Source organism: Bos mutus, chromosome 10 (assembly GCF_027580195.1).
Source record: "Bos mutus isolate GX-2022 chromosome 10, NWIPB_WYAK_1.1, whole genome shotgun sequence".
Classification (NCBI taxonomy): domain Eukaryota; kingdom Metazoa; phylum Chordata; class Mammalia; order Artiodactyla; family Bovidae; genus Bos; species Bos mutus.
The window spans coordinates 57,297,834-57,312,987 of record NC_091626.1 but is presented as its reverse complement, the minus strand read 5'-3'; the positions used below and the strand labels follow the sequence as shown (position 1 = coordinate 57,312,987).

The 15,154-nt window shown below is 45.4% G+C and overlaps 1 protein-coding gene across 2 annotated transcripts in view; it reads right to left on the bottom strand.

The window, feature by feature from the left end:
• The window catches only part of FAM81A (family with sequence similarity 81 member A), an 85,302-nt gene extending 77,005 nt beyond the window's left edge, over positions 1-8,297 (bottom strand). Inside the window, exon 1 of one of the 2 annotated variants that reach the window (XM_070377992.1) lies at positions 8,108-8,297. The gene's annotated coding sequence lies outside the window, so the exon portion shown is untranslated. The remainder of the gene's footprint in view (positions 1-8,107) is intronic. The other variant, XM_070377993.1, reaches the window with a different exon arrangement.
• Positions 8,298-15,154: the final 6,857 nt, after the last annotated feature.

The window sequence follows — 15,154 nt, the reverse complement described above, 5'->3', positions numbered from 1 at the left end:
GAAACTGAAATCACCAGGACCCCTGGAACCCAAGGAATGGCCACAATGCTGCTCTAATCCACTCTGCACAGCTTAAAATGATGCTAACAATTTTAGGAGAACCCCTGCAAAAACAGATTGGTTTCTGTTCCCATCTATTAATAACAGCTATTTTGAAATGCTATTTAAATCTTCTATTGTTATTTGAACTTCTCCTGGATTCTGTCTCCCCAGCTGAGCTGCTGGGGGGCAGCAAAGACTACATACCCCGTGAGTCTGTAAGCCCCGGAAGCCCAGTACAGTGTCCCTACACAGACGCTGATAAACATTTCTTCATTTGCTCGTTCTTCCTTGGTAAGGCCTATGGTTCTAATTAGTTGGTGGCCCTGCCCAAGTGACACATCAATTGCTGACTCAAGGTCCCTTCCAGCTGTGAGCTCGGCAGGCTGCTTCAGGGTCCCCTGCACTGGGACGGGCTCTCACCCATGCCCGTGCCCACACCCACACCACAAGTGTGTTCGTATTACCTTTCAGGTGTTTTAGTATGATCAACAGCTATATTTGGCAACTTTTCTTTCTAGCATTAAAGAAGGCATTAGAGAAGACACATTACCGGGTGTTAAAAAGGGAATCTGCCAAAGGCACCAGCTAGAACAGAAAAAGTATTATTAAAAACCAGCGTAAACTCTCTCCCTCCTAAACCACCTCCACCTCCAATGCATCCAGGATCAAACAGAAGAAGGGAAGGCATCATGAGTCTATACTTTATACTCACACAGACACAACGCTAGTCGTGACTCTGGGGTTCTACCCGACACGAATCTCTGGCTGAAAAGCTAAAGATTGGGGATGGGAAGAAAGATCCAGCCTCCGGTCTCTGCCCTTTTCCTCACACACAGCGGGGAGGGGCTGGACTTCTCTGCTGAACACAGGGGTCTGTGAGAGACTCTTTTATTTGGAGGAATGACTTGAGTTCAGCACATTAATATTATAACTATTTTAGAGAGAGTATGGGAGGCCTCCTGAGCTCTTCTAGAGATAATTAAAACCAGGGGGAAAAAAAGAAATCTGAAATAAACAAAAAACGAACTGAAGGCACCAGAGGTTTCTGAATAACATCTTCCTGGTAAAACAATTTTAAGAATTTCATAGTGCAAAAGCAACCCTACTCATTCTCTCCCACATAAACACGCCTGTTATTCCCAGCCCCACTCAGTCAAGCAGCAGAATCTTTTGCCTTCACTTCTGTAGCTACTCTGTCCAAAGACGTCATCCACACAAAAGCATTCTTAGGACAGAAAAAAGGCTGACCACAGCCAGGCAATGAGGTACATCATGAGAAGGAATACTGTGGTTCCAGTAACCTCGACAACTCACCATCCTGCAATCAGATCCACAAATACCAATTTTGCCTTAACAGAGACTGAAAACTTCAGGTCTTTCGATGTTTATCAACCAGTATGTTCCTGGTAATTTTCTTGCTGTAGCAGAAAGATAATCAAATAAACCAATTTCAGAACTTTGCTGGCAGTCCAGTGGTTAAGACTCCATGCCTCCACTTCAAGGGCACAGGTTTGATTCCTGTTGGGAGAACTAAGATCCCACATTCTGTGTGGCAAAGAAAAAACAAAATTTCATTATCACTGATAACTACATTTTTAAATACCAAGAACTACTGATGCTTGGGAGTATGTGTGTGCTCAATCATGTCCGACTCTTTGTGACCCCATAGACTGTAGCCTGCCAGGCTTCTCTGTCCATGGGATTTCCCAGGCAAGAATACTGGACTGAGTGGCCATTTCCTGCTCCACAGGATCTCCCTTACCCAGGGGAAGAACCCGGCTCTCCTACATTGGCAGGTGGATTCTTTGCCACTGTGCCACCTGGGAAGCCTGGCCCTTGGAGGGGAGGGGATCAAAAAAAAAAAAAAAAAAACCCCACTGAAATACAAAGCCAAATTGTTTTATCCTTTTTCACCTGTTTTTATGTTAAAAACCCACAGAATGTCAAACGGTATCCAAGAAGTCAAAAAATAAAATCATCAAACTAGAAAGAGGGAAGAACACGGATTTATTAAGAGATAGGAATAGGCAGAAAGAGTGAAATAAGGAAGAGGAGACAGTGAAGGGAGTGTGGAGGGAGAAAGGCAGTGCTGACGGGAGCAGGGGAGAAGGCCAGACAATGGGGAGGAGAGAACAGGTGGTTCCAGGGCTCGAGGGAGGATGTGAGCCTGAGAAACTGCTCCTCACACATTCAGCTGCTCACTTGGGGTGTGAAGAAATCGATGGGCCATTTTTAATATGCTAGTAGGTTTCTCTACTCTTTTTCAAGCCAATCTGCCCTCTCTTTGTCTTGACACGTAGATGCGAAGTTAAGATGTCATCGGCAGAGAATCATTTACTCCACTTACAACATGGAAATACCTTTCTGAATTACGTATCATTTTGCTAAGAGGCCTTATTTTGAGCCCACACCCACCTGACTCCTGGAGTAAAGCACAGGTTTCACACCCACCACCATGTACCACATGGCAGATAACTCTAAGGTCAGCCTGCGCCTTTGCTTAATGATTTTAATCAAGTCAGTTAGTCCAGTCAACAAATACTCATTGAGCCTCTGCAGTGCTGAATAAGACACAGCCCCCGCACTCAAGAGCTTCGCTTCAACAGGGAACTAGAACAGACAAGCCACCGTGCAGGAGTGAAGAGACTCTCACTAGCTGAGGGGTGGGGCTGCCTCCAGGCAAGAGGCAGGATGGGTTTGAACTGGGCCAGCCAGAAGTGCAGTTGAGAATCAGGCATGTGAGTGGGATATTCAAAGAGGTGGGTCAAGTAAAGGCTGGACAGGTTGAGAAAAGGTGGAGGGAGGACAGAGCAGAGGACATACTGACTGCTGAAAACTGCCATGTACAGGGGCTCCTGGTGGTAAGCCACGATAAACAGTTACCAGGACCACGTACAGAGGCCTTGACTCCACAACAGGACAGAAAGGAGGAATGGAAAGGAAGGGACGTCCTAAGGGAGACGGTGCAGGGAGCACTGCAACACTCAGCAACCGGTTGGATGTAGGGGTGTGAAGAGTAGCAAAGTCAGAATAACCCAAGAGAGCAAAAGCAGGTCCCAGAGAGCATAAAACAGCATGTAAATCGTGTCAGTGCACCAAGAGGGAGATGGGATCTCCCTTTAGGAGGCTTCCCTAATGATGGATAACCTGGATCTACCCCAAGAGAACTCCAAACCCAAGTTAAAGGGTATTCTACAAAACCACCAGCCTCGCCCTTCCTAAGTGCTGAGATCATGGAAGACAAGAGAATGACTGAGGACTTTCCAGAATAAAGGCAGTGAACAAGGCAACTAGAAAAGCACAAGGTCTGGAATGGATCCTGGACAAGTAGGAGGCTTTTGTGTTTTGTTTTGTTTTGTTTTTTAAAGATTTTTCCCCTTCTTTTGCTCTAAAACATGTTACTAGGACTTTTGGTGACACTTGAATATGGTCTATAGAATAGATAACAGTACCAATAGAATCGATGTTAATGTACTGATTCTGCTGCTTGTTATATCAGAAAATGTCTCTCTTTTAAGGAACTATACACTGACATACTGGAGAGGGAGGTAAAGGGGCATCATGTCTATAACTTACTCTGAAGTTTCAGGAAAAATGACAAATATATATGTGCGAGTCTGTGCATGATGTGTGCGTGTGTGTGTGTAGAGAGAGAGTGAATGTGTGAGAAAGAAAAAGCAAGTGTGGTAAACAGTTATATTTATAGAATTTGGATGAAAAGTATACAGGAATTATTTAAATCATTCTTGCAACTTTTCTGTAAATCTGAATTATTTCAAAATAAAAAGTTAAAAAGGGAAAAAAGATTAAGGAAGCTAGGAGGAAGAGCTCTTTAGAGACAAAATAGCTGGGTTTCTGGGTGTTATATTCTGAATGGGGCTTCCCTGGCAGCTCAGTGGTAAAGAATCCACCTGCCAATGCAGGAGACACGGGTTCGATCCCTGATCTGGGAAGATTCCACATGCCGCAGGCAATTAAGACTGTGCACCACAACTCCTGAGCCCGTGCTCTAGAGTCTGAGAGTCACAACTGCTGAAGTCCACACGCCCTAGAGCCTGTTGCTCCACAACAAGAGTAGCCACCACAATGAGAAGCCCATGCACCGCAGCTAGAGAGTAGCCCTCGATCTCCGCAACCTGGGAAAAGATCATGCAGCAAGGAAGAACCAGCACAGCTAAAAATAAATAAATGAAATTCTTTTTAAAAAATTCTGAATGAAATTCAGAAGGCATGGCTGGAAATGGAAGTCTGAAGGCATCTGGGGGAGCTGAGCAAAATCTGGCTAAAAGCGGAGCTCGAAGGCTGGGACGAAGGAGGGACCAAAGAAATTAGAGAAAGGGAATAACAAATGGAGCAAGTTCCCAAAAGAGGCAGAAGAAACAGGCAAAGTCCACAGGATACAGCATGCAGAGTGCTCAAGTTAATCTTGGGTAAGGGACTGACAGACATTTTCTTCGTCGGATGAAGAAAATAAAGAAGGTCAAAGAAGAATTAAGAAAGAATGTTTAAGGACTTCCCCGGTGGTCCAGCAGCTAAGACTTCAAGCTCCCAGTGCAGGGGGCTCAGCTCAGGGAACTAAATCCCACATGCCTCAATTAAAAGATCCTGCATGCTTCACTAAGACCTGATGCAGCCAAATAAATAACTAATATATATATATTTTAAAAAAAACGCTTGGGGTAGTGAAGAGGGTACAGTGGAAACTTACATTAAAGCAAAGGGCAGTTAGCTCCAATGTAAACATCCTTAATCTCATCAATAAAAAAAAAAAAAAGAAGGAAATTGACTGGATGTTTAAGGAATGGAAAAGTTTGGCATCACCTCTAAAGAAATGCAGCTTGGATTTCATAAAAGATGGATTTCTTTTTTAACAGAAAAGTAAGACCTAGTGAAATTAGAGCTAGCATAAATCTGCAGTGGAACCAGTGGAAAGGTCTTTGTGATAACTTGGCAGATAACATGGCAGACTGGGAGAAGAAAAAGCAGATGTTGAGGGTGATTTTGGACTGACGACTGGAATATGAGAAGCCCAACATGTTAAGACAAAGGATTTGGGATTCCAGACAAAACCAAAATGGCTGGATAGTATATCCTCCAAATAGAGAAAGAGAGCCATAAAAGGATTGGAACACCAAGTGACTAAGGGACCAGAGTCCTCAGTGATGGTTAGTCTGGTGTAGTAGGTGGGAAAAATCAGCCAAGAAAACTGACATCCAGATCTTGAAAGTGGAAAAAATTCCCATGACTACACAAGTCCAAGAAGTGAGGCATTGATGTGGAAACTAAAGCCACAGGAGTTGATAGGAATGACCTTCAAGAACTCAGTGAATTAATAGAACCTCAACATAAACACCAAAATCATCCGCAAGAGACAAGGTAGAAAAGAGAACCAAGTTAGTTAATCATGTTTGTTTATTAATTTTTTTTGTAGCATCAAATGAAATGATTCTGTCGACTTAGAAAAAATGTACAATGTGAGAGTTTCGAGTTAAGTTTTATTTGGCACAGAAAGAGGACTGCAGCCAGCAGGGCAGCACCTCAGATAGCTTTGAGAAACTATTCCAAAGAGGTAGTAGAAGAAGGTCAATACATGTGACTTTGGTGAAGCGTCCCTGGCAGTTCAGAAGGTAAAGCATCTGCCTGCAATGCGGGAAGACCCGGGTTCGATCCCTAGGTCGGGAAGATCACTTGGAGAAGGAAATGGCAACCCACTCCAGTATTTTTGCTTGAAGAATCCCATGAACAGAAGAGTTTTGCAGGCTACAGTCCATGGGGTCACAAAGAGTTGGACCCGATGAGCAACTGGCACATCAGTTCACTTTTTGGAAAAGGAGGAGTTCACACAAACAAGAACTTATCTTTGCAAAGGTTTTCTGCTAGTCACAAGGAACTGATGTCACCATGAAGGGATACAAGGAGATGCAAGGATTGGATTCATAAAATCAGTTCCTGAAAATATCTGAAGACCTGTTCTGCCAGTTTTCCCAAAGCACAGACTGCCTCATTCCTGTTCTCCAACCCCCACTCCCACCAGCTCCAAGAACTCCAGTGTTCTTGCTTTGAGAATCCCAGGGATGGGGGAGCCTGGTGGGCTGCCGTCTATGGGGTCGCACAGAGTCGGACACGACTGAAGTGACTTAGCAGCAGCAGCAGCAGCAACCTTGATGATTCTAATGCGGTATGTTTGGGAGAGTCTGAAGCGCCATGTTTTTCAAAGTGCTCCAGGTGATTCTGAAGAGCCACTAGGTTGGGCAAGCACTGTCTCAGACAATAAGAAGGAGGGTTTGGAGCACAAGCAGATGGCAAGAACTGTAGAGAAGACTGTTAGGGATGGGTTAATGGTTTGGAGGCGGCACTGGGAAGCGAGAGAAAACCCAATCCTTGCACCAGTGAGATGAGAGAGGGATGTTCTGAGGGAACTTGTTCACTCAGCCTCTGGAGCTAGGGAAGGGACAGGAGATGGACTCAGCTGCAGCAAAATGACCACAAAGGCAAGTGGCTGCAGGAGGTACAAAAACAAGAGACTGAAAGGCAGGCTGGAGCACACAGGCGAGCAGCCTACAGGACAGGAGGCTGAATAGTTTGTTACTAAGGGATCCAAGGGTAATGAGGTGTGATTCATTAAAGGATTCCTAGGGCTTAGTGGCGGTATTCTTGGGCAGTAATGATTTGGTATCTGAATGTTATCAGATTTCTAATATGTAAACCATTTAAGATTATTAAACCTTCGGGTAAACAAGTTTGGAGAAGCTTATTCATTAACATTGAAAAATGTGTCTTCCCAAACCACATTTTTATACAGATGAAATCACACTGGAAGGAGTATCAAGGTTTGCTTTGGAGCAGAAAGCCGGACAGAGCATTGCCTCCCTTCCCTCTCCCAGGAAGAGAGAAATTCATGAACTGAGAATATAGAAACGGGCCCCAGACAACGTCAAGGACAGAAGAGGTGATACAACTGACTGAGTCTCAGAAGCACTACTACCCACCCACCCCCCACATACCCCAGTGGGCAAATGCTTAGGGAGGTTTCTCAGTAAAAGCTGAGTTACCTTCACAGACCCAACTCATTTAAAGAACAAGCAGCAAACGTTCATCCCTGCTTCTCAGAGAGCTGCACTTTCGTGGATTCAAATCATTCGAGCATTATTTCTGCTTACTCCTATGAAATAATTTCTGACACTGACACACAGACTTTAAGATGAGGGCGTGAGCGCAGCCACACAAGCACGCGCGCGCACACACACAACCTCGTGCATACTGAAGAAATGACTCACTTAATTTGCTGCTGCCTGCCACTATTGGGTTTTGATTCTACCTGTTCAAATACAAACTTTCCTATTAGATTAACTACAGGAAACAAGAACCTAGGAGCTTTAACCCTGATTTTCTTCACGACTTTAGAGCACCCAAGAGGCTACCTGTGCATCACGAGAAACCACTCTCTAATCAAGCCACTGCTTTCTCTCCACAATCTTTCACAAAACGATAACATACCTTACCACTTTGAGAGCAAATTAATGGAAACTCCTGGTAGAACTAACGTGGCTAAGGCTTGTATGTCCGGCACCTGCAGTACTTGGGGGACCCTTCTCAGCTCACAGTACCATGGCAGCACCCCGGAACTGCAAAGAACCCGAGCCCCTCCTTTTAAAGATGAGAGAAGGGTGGGGAGGGGGCAGAGAGATGAATCCACCGAAGGTCACTCAGCTCTGAGTAGCGGGACAGCTGACTGGGAACACTGCCCCCTGGAAATGTGTGCTCCACCCCAGCTCCCCCAAACAGTCCCTCGGGGCTTCTGCTGGTGTGCCAGCATGCAACCTCCCCCGGCCCCCGCAAAAATGCAATGCCAGTCGTGCTCGATGCCCAACTTCATCCCTTCGCGTCAGCATGCAGTTAACCCTCTCGCCGGCAGCAAGTCACATGGGCCACACTCAGCTCTCTCTCCCCTAAGCCTGGCCCACCTCACCCCGGGGGCCGTCCCAAGGTCACCGGCTGGCCCCGGGCGCTCCCGCCACGGGGGACGGGAGGAGGCCGGGGCGGGGATCCGGGACGCCGCACTCACCGGCGCGGGGGGCGGGCGCGCCGCGGCTGCCCATGTCCTCGCCGGCTCGGCTGGGTGCGGCGGCCGCTGGCGCGGGCTGTGCGGGGCGCCCGGCTGCGGGCCCGCGCCGCGGGGAGCGCCGTCCAATCAGCGCGCGCCTGCCGCCTGGCCCGGCGCGCGGCCCGGCCGGGTTCGCGGCTCCCGGGGGGCGCGAGCCGCCGCGCGCCGCCCGAGCGGCTTCCGGGCGCGTTGCCTGGACGCGGTTGCCGTGGCAGCCCGAGCTGGAGGCTTTCCCCGCGCCCGCGCCCGGCCCCGCGGCGCCGCCCCTCCTCCCTCCGCGTTCCCACACCCAAAATAGCCTCTCCTCCGGCTGCTGTTTCCCACCCAGCTCGCAGCCCAGCGACTCCGAGTCGGCGGGCGGGGATTTCGCTTATTGGAAAATAAATCCTGTTGTAGGGCTGCTTGATTTGAAGGCAGAGGTGTTGAAATGGTGCCTGATTAAGATAATAGCCGTGGTGGCTGCACTGTACTTCTCTTCAGAGCCCTCACGTCCCTTTACCAAACCTCTTTCCCACAACCAAGCGTTATTATCTCCCCCCACCCTCTTTCTTCCACATTGGGGAGAAGTTATTTTACGAGGCCACTGTCTGGGAAACAGCTTGTGCGTTGACGCCCCACCTGTGCAGGGGAGCTAAGTAACCCTCGAGGCGGCCAAGTGACATCTTAATGAATCACCTTGACACTCACCACTGGGACCAGGGGTGGTGTCTCATTGCAGCAGACGCGAGCGCAAAAAAGATCTGTCACTACCCGACTTCTTCACCTCCCTTCCTCCTCCTTTCTACCTCATCTCCTTCCCAGAGCGTCCTAACTCTTTCCACCTTCCTCTCAATGTGGATTCTGAGAAGGATGCACAAGCCGATCCACTCAGAATTTTGCTTCCTGTCTGTGGGCGGGATGTAGCAGAGTTGGGGACCCCCACCTATGCCCGCCTCGCCACCTCCGGTTCACCTCTCTTTCGCGTCGCTAGTATTTACCCAGTACAGGTGTTCCTAACCGTCTACCCCACCAGTCGCAGCCTCTCCAATCCAGGGAAAGGAGTAGGACTTGGCAGACAGACCCTGGGCTGTGGAGTCAGGCTGGGCTATTATGGAATCCTCTCTCCAGCAGTGATTTCTGTGTAGTCTTTGATATTCCGTTTCCTTACGTATAAAACGGAATAATACCCCCATAAAGGGTTAATGCCTCCATAACGTTCAGGGAACAATGTTTATTGGATGCTTGTCAAATGCTGGAAACTGTGCTTAGTTAGCCCTAGTACATAATGGTGAAGAAGAAAAAGAGAAACAGATTTCTGTTCTCATAGAGCCTACAGCAAGAGACACACCAGTCAAATAACAACAGACACCCTTGAAACTGCCATTGCCATAAGGAGAGTGCATGACCTTGAGACCTGTGGTGTGAAGATCTGACCTAGGAGCATCCCTTTAGCTCAGTGATTATTCTTCCCTTTTTTCCCTTTGATTCCCACTGTTTGGCACATGGTATGCACTCAGTAAATACATATGGAATTCAATGCTATGTCATGGTCATAACAGTATCACGCAGTTTCGCACTAAGTTTTTGCCACTGAAAATATATTTGAAACATACATAACTGGCTGCTATGTCTGGAAAGATGTGCAGGTCTTATCAGAAAGTACTCATTCAAACCCAGAGCCCATCATGAAGAGTCTCAAGAAAGGTTCAAAGTGTTTCTCGCCTATCCACATGGGGTTACCGTAGTAAGGTGTGCATCTCAGATGAGCACATGAAAGTCCTCTTTGCCTCATCCCTCTCCCCTTACTGTTCCACTCTCTGCTCTGGTCCCAGCTCCATTCTACCACTTCCCCTTGATACAGAGCTGCAGGACACCCATTCCTGACTTCCTGGGAGAGCAGCTGCATCCTTAAAATCCTCAGAGTAGAGCATCTATAAAACAGAGAAAACTCTCTCTTGTACTTCTGCTGCCTTTGAAGCATAACTGTTTGCTGTATTTGCCACAAGACTCCATCACTCTCAAGGGTAGAGAAGAAGAGGACCTGGTGAGTGAGGGCCCTTGCTACATATATACACCATTTTATTCTGACTTTTAAAAAATCATATCAAATAGCATAAATAGAATCCAAAATTTTAAAAGATTCATTAGTAAGAAGACACTTAATTGTAGCTCTTTCAAACTCTGAATTCCTCAATAGGAATCCTGAAGTCTCATAGTAGCCTTGAATTAGCACCATGACTTCCCACTTCTGACCTTTTTTTACCCCTGTTCAGGTGACGTGTTCTGAATCCTGAGGAGACACAGTGCACAATGATGTAAGCCTATCTTATTTTTTTTCCAGCTCAAACAATTTCTGTAGGATAAATTTCAAAGAACTATCTGTTTTTCCAGAATTGTTTGATTGTGACTCATTACAGGAAATGGATTTTTTGCATTAAAGTAAAAAGCTGTGTATTACAAATTATTTAATACTGGCAAAGATTACCAAAAATAATTTCATCAAAGAGAGCAATTTTATAAACTTGATGGCTATCGTACTGCTCACCAGTTATTAAATACAAATAACAAGTGCGATGTATTTTGCTAGATGCTGTGGAGATTTTTTTTAAGTGATTTATGACTCACGGGATCTGAGTTCCCAGACCAGGGATTAAACCCATGCCCCCTGAAATGGAAGCATGGAGTCCTAAACAATGGACCACCAAGGAATTCCCACAGCTGAGTTCTAGTCCGACTTGTGTTTCTGCACCAAAAAAAGTCATGAAGATACAATATAAGGGGCTTTCCTGAGGCCAGTGAACAGGCTCATCCAGGGACAGGTCAAGGGATTGTATAGGTCAAAACTGGTATTTGTAAAAAGGCTGGAAAACAGGCCAAGTATATGGTGAGCCCTGCAGGGTGGTTAACACTTTATCTTCTAGTCAGCAATTCTCAACTAAGGCTTATAACTCAGTGGGGTGTCAAGATCCATTCTGAGGTGTGTCACACAATGTTCTTCACCAATAATAAAGTGCCAAAAGATTTACCCACAAGCAATGGTCATATCTAGGAACCAGAAAGTGGAAGAGGGTTCCCACAAAGGAATGAGGAAGAATAAGAGACATTAGGGATGATCTCAGAGAGGCTCTGGGGGGAAAGGTTCAAGGTGACAAGTCCCACAGAAGTCAAGAAAATGTAGGAACTAGAAGGTCACTGATGACCTTCAAGGGTATTTTTGAGTTCTCGGACTGCTGTGGGTTAACAAAAGGCTGGCTGCTAGAAAACTGCAGCAGCAGGTGTGGGTCACTGTTTAAAGAAATTTGAAGTGCAGGGAGGGTAAGACATAGGTCAGGAGAAGGGTTTTTGGTGCTAAGTGAACATTTTCAAGATAGGAAAAAATAGTCTTTGCATATATGTATTGTTGGACTCATGAAGAAACAAGAGCATAATACATCATTTTGCACTAACTCAATCTAAATTCTGCCACTAATTTCATCATCACCGTATCCATTTCCTTATTAAAAATCTTTCATCAAATAAGAAAAATCTTACATTGAACAAAGGTGGGGTTCACACCTTGGGACACTATTCTGTTAATAACTAGTTAATAAAATATGTGTTGTTCCTGATGGCTTTTCTTTGGTGGCTTTCTTTGTTGATAATAATAACACAGCTATTTCTAAGGCCTCCTCAGACAGCCATTTTGCATTTTTGCATTTCTTTTCCATGGGGATGGTCTTGATCCCTGTCTCCTGTACGATGTCATGAACCTCTGTCCATAGTTCATCAGGCACTCTGTCTATCAGATCTAGTCCCTTAAATCTATTTCTCACTTCAACCGTATAATCATAAGGAATTTTATTTAGGTCATACCTGAATGGTCTAGTGGTTTTCCCTACTTTCTTCAATTTAAGTCTGAATTTGGCAATAAGGAGTTCATGATCTGAGCCACAGTCAGCTCCCGGTCTTAATTTTGCTGACTGTACAGAGCTTCTCTATCTTCTATATCTTTGCAAAGAATATAATCAATCTGACTTCGGTGTTGACCATCTGGTGATGTGCATGTGTAGAGTCTTCTCTTGTGTTGTTGGAGGAGGGTGTTTGCTATCACCAGTGTGTTTTCTGGGCAAAACTCTATTAGCCTTTGCCCTGCTTCATTCTGTACTCCAAGGTCAAATTTGCCTGTTAATTCAGGTGTTTCTTGACTTCCTACTTTTGCATTCCAATCCCCTATAAGGAAAAGGATATCTTTTTTGGGTGTTAGTTCTAAAAGGTCTTATAGAACCGTTCAACTTCAGCTTCTTCAGTGTTACTGGTTGGGGCATAGGCTTGGATTACCGTGATATTGAATGGTTTGCCTTGAAAAAGAACAGAGATCATTCTGTTGTTTTTGAGATTGCATCCAAGTACTGCATTTCGGACTCTTTTGTTGACCATGATGGCTACTCCATTTCTTCTAAGGGATTCCTGCCCACAGTAGTAGATATAATGGTCATCTGAGTTAAATTCACCCATCCCAGCCCATTTTACTTCGCTGATTCCTAGAATGTCAACATTTACTCTTGCCATCTCCTGTTTGACCACTTTCAATTTGCCTTGATTCATGGACCTGACATTCCAGGTTCCTATGCAATACTGCTCTTTACAGCATTGGACCTTGCTTCTATCACCAGTTACATCCACAACTGGGTATTGTTTTTGCTTTGGCTCCATCCCTTCATTCTCTCTGGAGTTATTTCTCCACTGATCTCCAGTAGCATATTGGACACCTAGCGACCTGGGGAGTTCCTCTTTCAGTATCCTATCATTTTGCCTTTTCATACTGTTCATGGGATTCTCAAGGCAAGAATACTGAAGTGGTTTGCCATTCCCTTCTCCAGTGGACCACATTCTGTCAGACTTCTCCACCATGACCCCACACAGCATGGCTTAGTTTCATTGAGTTAGGCTGTGGTCCGTGTGATCAGATTGGCTAGCTTTCTGTGATTATGGTTTCAGTGTGTCTGCCCTCTGATGCCCTCTCGGAACACCTACCATCTTATTTGGGTTTCTTTTACCTTGGATATGGGATATCTCTTCACGGCTGCTCCAGCAAAGCGCAGCTGCTGCTCCTTACCTTGGATGAGGAGTATCTCCTCACGGCTGCCCCTCCTGACCTTTGAATGCAGAGTTCCAAAAAATAGCAAGAAGAGATAAGAAAGCCTTCCTCAGAGATCAATGCAGAGATCAATGCAAAGAGATCAATGCAAAGAAATAGAGGAAAACAACAGAATGGGAAAGACTAGAGATCTCTTCAAGAAAATTAGAGACACCAAGGGAACATTTCATGCAAAGATGGGCTCGATAAAGGACAGAAATGGTATGGACCTAACAGAAGCAGAAGATATTAAGAACAGGTGACAAGAATACACAGAACTGTATAAAAAAGAGCTTCACGACCCAGACAATCACCATGGTGTGATCACTCACCTAGAGCCAGACATCCTGGAACATGAAGTCAAGTGGGCCTTAGAAAGCATCACTACGAACAAAGCTAGTGGAGGTGATGGAATTCCAGTTGAGCTATTTCAAATCCTGAAAGATGATGCTGTGAAAGCGCTACACTCAATATGCCAGCAAATTTGGAAAACTCAGCAGTGGCCACAGGACTGGAAAAGGTCAGTTTTCATTCCAATCCCAAAGAAAGGCAATGCCACAGAATGCTCAAACTACCACACAATTGCACTCATCTCACACGCTAGTAAAGTAATGCTCAAAATTCTCCAAGCCAAGCTTTAGCAATACGTGAACCGTGAACTTCCTGATGTTCAAGCTGGTTTTAGAAAAGGCAGAGGAACCAGAGATCAAATTGCCAACATCCGATGGATCATCAAAAAAGCAAGAGAGTTCCAGAAAAACATCTATTTCTGCTTTATTGACTATGCCAAAGCCTTTGACTGTGTGGATCACAATAAACTGGAATATTAGGAAAGAGATGGGAATCCTAGACCACCTGACCTGCCTCTTGAGAAACCTATATTCAGGTCAGGAAGCAACAGTTAGAACTGGACATGGAACAACAGACTGGTTCCAAATAGGAAAAGGAGTATGTCAAGGCTGTATATTGTCACCCTGCTTATTTAACTTCTATGCAGAGTACATCATGAGAAACACTGGGCTGGAAGAAACACAAGCTGGAATCAAGACTGCCAGGAGAAATATCAATCACCTCAGATATGCAGATGACACCACCCTTATGGCAGAAAGTGAAGAAGATCTAAAGAGCCTCTTGATGAAAGTGAAAGGGGAGAGTGAAAAAGTTGGCTTCAAGCTCAACATTCAGAAAACGAAGATCATGGCATCTGGTCCCATCCCTTCATGGCAAATAGATGGGCAAACAGTGGAAACAATGTCAGACTTTATTTGGGCTCCAAAATCACTGAAGATGGTGATTGCAGCCATGAAATTAAGAGATGCTTACTCCTTGAAAGGAAAGTTATAACCAATCTAGATAGCATATTCAAAAGCAGAGACATTCCTTTGCCAACAAAGGTCCGTCTAGTCAAGGCTATGGTTTTTCCAGTGGTCATGTATGGATGTGAGAGTTTGACTGTGAAGAAAGCTGAGCGTCAAAGAATTGATGCTTTTGAACTGTGGTGTTGAGAAGACTCTTGAGAGTCCCTTGGACTGCAAGGAGGTCCAACAAGTCCATCCTAAAGGAGATCAGTCCTGGGTGTTCATTGGAAGGACTGATGCTAAAGCTGAAACTCCAATACTTTGGCCACCTCATGCGGAGAGCTGACTCATTGGAAAAGACCCTGATGCTGGGAGGGATTGGGGGCAGGAGGAGAAGGGGATGACAGAGGATGAGATGGCTGGATGGCATCACCGACTTGATGCACAAGAGTTTGAGTGAACTCCGGGAGCTGGTGATGGACAGGGAGGCCTGGCATGCTGCGATTCATGGGGTCACAAAGAGTTGGACATGACTGAGTGACTGAACTGAACTGAACTGAATAATAACACCTTAGAATTAAGGAAATCCCTTATTTTCCTGTTTTATATGTTAAA